The sequence below is a fragment of the Vombatus ursinus genome, unplaced genomic scaffold (genome assembly GCF_900497805.2).
Source record: "Vombatus ursinus unplaced genomic scaffold, bare-nosed wombat genome assembly UNPS02014173.1, whole genome shotgun sequence".
Taxonomy (NCBI): domain Eukaryota; kingdom Metazoa; phylum Chordata; class Mammalia; order Diprotodontia; family Vombatidae; genus Vombatus; species Vombatus ursinus.
In genome coordinates, this window is record NW_020953951.1 from 1799162 (window position 1) to 1802770 (window position 3609).

A 3609-nucleotide genomic window follows, 5' to 3' on the forward strand; every position below is an offset into this window, starting at 1 on the left:
TGTGTGTGTGTGTGTGTGTGTGTGTGTGTGTGTGTGTGTGTGTGTGTTAGATTGTTTACCGGGGTTGGTGGGGAGGGGGAGGCAGAGAAAAAAAATCACCACTGACATAAATCATGGAAAATATTCAGGCCATTCAGAAATTTCCCGTGATAAAAACATATGCCCAGAATACAGTAAAATGTAAGCTCCTTGAGGATAAGATCTGTTTTTCTGTTTGTTGTCTTTGCATCCCTGGCATTTGGCACAGCCTTGCACTTAGCAGACGCTTCCTAAATGCTTTCGGGATTGGATTGGAACACAGCAAAGACCTAACATTTACAAAACGAGACCAAAGATATAAGTACAAAGTATAGAGATAGAGTTAGAAGAGATATTCTAATTCAACAGCCCATTTTATAGCTGTAGAGGAGGATCTTGCCTTCCCACAGATAATAAGTAGCAGCACCAGGATTTGAACCCAGGTTCTGACTCCAAAGCTCACACTCTCTGGTTCACTACATCCTTCATCTGTTACACCCTGTCCACATGCCTGTAGCCCTATCGAGCCTCCTGGCTACTTGCTTTCCCTTCAGTACCTCATTCACCCTTCCTCTGCACAATTATCCTCGATTTCATACTTGGGGACATGTACATGCTGCTGTCTCCTTGATCACCTTGGTTTCTTGAGCAGTCAAACTCACTATCTTTGACATCCACAGACATGAGACTCCACCATCACTGACAACTGTGCCACTTCCATGTTCTTGAACTCCACAATCCCCCTTTTTGATCATAATCTCTTATTCTTCCATCTCTTCCTCTGTTTCACTCCTGCTAAAATCTACTATTCTGGGCCAGCTAGGTGGCACAGCAGATAGAGCTCCGGCCTTGGAGTCAGGAGGACCTGAGTTCAAATCTGGCCTCAGACACTTGACACTTACTAGCTGTGTGACCCTGGGCAAGTTGCTTAACCCCATTGCCCAGTAAAAAAAACAAAAAACAAAAAATCTACTATTCTTCATCTTCACCATGACCTCCAGTCCTTCCTCTCTGTTCTACCCCATAATCCCTTCTCTGGCTTCATTCTTCTCACCTTGCAGTCTTGATCCTATAGGTAACCAGTTCAGTTGCACAATTTCCTCCAAACCTGGGTTCCTTGTCCCTTGTCCTACCACAATCATTCATGCCCTGTCAGACCTCAAAGCTGGTTCATCCCCATTATCATCCCATCAGAGTCAATTAGGTAGTTCAGTGGATAGAGCACTGGGCCTGGAGTCAGGAAGACCTGATTCAAATCCAGCCTCAGACACTTACTATCTGTGTGACCCTGGGCAAGTCACTTAATCTCTGCCTACCTTAGTTTCCTCACCTGTAAAATGGGGATAGTAACAGCACCTACCTTAAAAGGTTGTCATGAGGGTCAAATGAGACAATATTTTTAAAGCACTTAGCATGGTTTCTGGTATATAATAGGCTCTAAATAAATGCTTATTCCTTTTCCTTCCACACCCCATGTCTCTTCTTGCTCCTACACCCATGGAGAAAATCATACAACTGTGTTGACTGAGTCCACTACAAATTCATATTATCTAATCTTTTTTTTCATATTATCTAATCTTAAAAAGGGCCCTTACTACTATAAGGTAGCAATCTTTATATCTTTCCATGGGGCAGATAGGTGGTGCCATAGATTGAGTGCTCGGCCTGGAGTCAAGAAGAATTGAGTTCAAATCCTGCCTCAGACACCTACTAGCTGAGTAACCCTGAACAAGTCACTTAACCTCTGTTTGACTCAGTTTCCTCATCTGTAAAATAGGGATAATAATAGCACCTTTCCTCCCAGAGATTTTGTGAGGCTCAAAGGAGATGATCATTATAAAGCTCTTAACAAGAGCATGGCAGTACATAAATGTTATCTATTATGAATGATTCTCTAGCATGCTCCCTTCACAGCTGTTTTGAACATTCTCTTTGACCTTTCTATACCTCCCTTTTTCTTTCAGCAGGTGACTTTATCTCTTATTTTATTGAGAAAAATGATGCCAACTCCCTTACCTCCGTTACTCCACTCCTATAAATCTTCACCTTTCTTTGCCTCTTTTGCTTTAAGAAGAAGTAGCTCTTTTCATCAAATGCTCATCTTTCTCTTTGTACCATTAGATTGGAAATTCATTGAGGGCACAGTCTGTTTTTGCCTTTCTTTGTATCTCTAGCATTTAGACAGAGTCTGGCATATAGTAGGTACTTAATAAATGTTGCCTTTCTTGTACTCTTTATCCCATCACTTCTTCTTTCTTCCAGGAGCTTTCTTCCCCAGAAATCATTCTCCCTGTCTCATCTTTCATCTCTTTCTTTGTAGTAATATCTTAACGGCTGCCTACAAACATGCCTAGGTCTTCCTCATTCCTAAAAATTCTTCATTTGACCCTGCCATCCTCTCAAATGCTCACCTTCTTTTTCTACTCTCATTTCCTCACTACCCACTCACTATTCAACCTTTTAACAACAGGTTTCCAACCCCACCACTGTGCTGAGCCTTAGAGGTCAACCTTTGAGATTCAACTCCCAGATGAGGAAACTGAGGCCCAGAAAAGTTAACTACCCAAGGTTTGAAACCCAGGTCCTGACTCCAAACCCAGGGCTTTTTGATTTCTCAATGACTCCTACTCTGTAACACGCAGATAGAAAGACATCCCCACAGACACATAGCTCTGGGCTTCTCCCTCTTTCTTGAACAGTCTGCCAGAGTGCTGTTCCTAAGGTGTGTTTCTGAGTCACAACCCTCCTTTGCTCAAAAACCTTCAGTGGTTCTCCAGTACCTTTCAGGCTCTCTTTAGTCTGGCATTCAAGGCCCTCAACCTTCTGGGTCTAACCTATTCTATCTTATACTAGTGCCCCCTAGATATTCCAAATTTCTTGCCAAACTTAGCTCCACTAACACCTTCTACTGTACTAGAAGAAATATCTCTGCCCCACATCAGTGGAAATACTCCCTGCTCCCCTGTCCCACAGCACGGTCCTCTCAATTTTTAAATCCCCCAAACTCTTCCTTGCATAACATCCTTCCAACACACACACACACACACACACACACACACACACACACACACACACATATTTGCATGTACACCTTTCCAACACATGGGCATATGCATGTATACACACCATTCCAACACACACATATGCATGCATGGACATCCTTCCCATACACATATCCTGCATGGACATCCTTCCAACACATACATATATGCACGCATGCACACACATATACCTACATAAACACTTTTCCAACACACACAAATGTATAACATACACCCTTCCAACATACATACACATATACCTGTGTGAACACTCCTCCAACACATAGATCCACATGCATACACACTCTTCCAACACATACACAGATGCATGTTTACACAATCTTTCAATATACACAGAAGCCTGCGTGAACACCCTTCCAGTACACGTATATATACCTGCACGCACACCCTTTGAACACATCAATATACACGCATTATGAATGCTTACACATTCTTCCAATGTACATCCATACATAAACGCCCGCCTCTCCTTGCCCCAACTCACCCAGGGAAGTCAGTTAAAAGTCTAACAACGGCCGGAAGTGGGTCC

The 3609-nt window shown here is 42.8% G+C and overlaps 1 protein-coding gene across 2 annotated transcripts in view; it reads right to left on the reverse strand.

Annotated features, from left to right (window-relative positions):
* Positions 1–3609, reverse strand: part of LOC114041415 (zinc finger protein OZF-like) — a 51028-nt gene extending 47419 nt beyond the window's left edge. For both annotated transcript variants that reach the window (XM_027859855.1, XM_027859853.1), the window contains exon 1: positions 3565–3609. The gene's annotated coding sequence lies outside the window, so the exon portion shown is untranslated. The remainder of the gene's footprint in view (positions 1–3564) is intronic.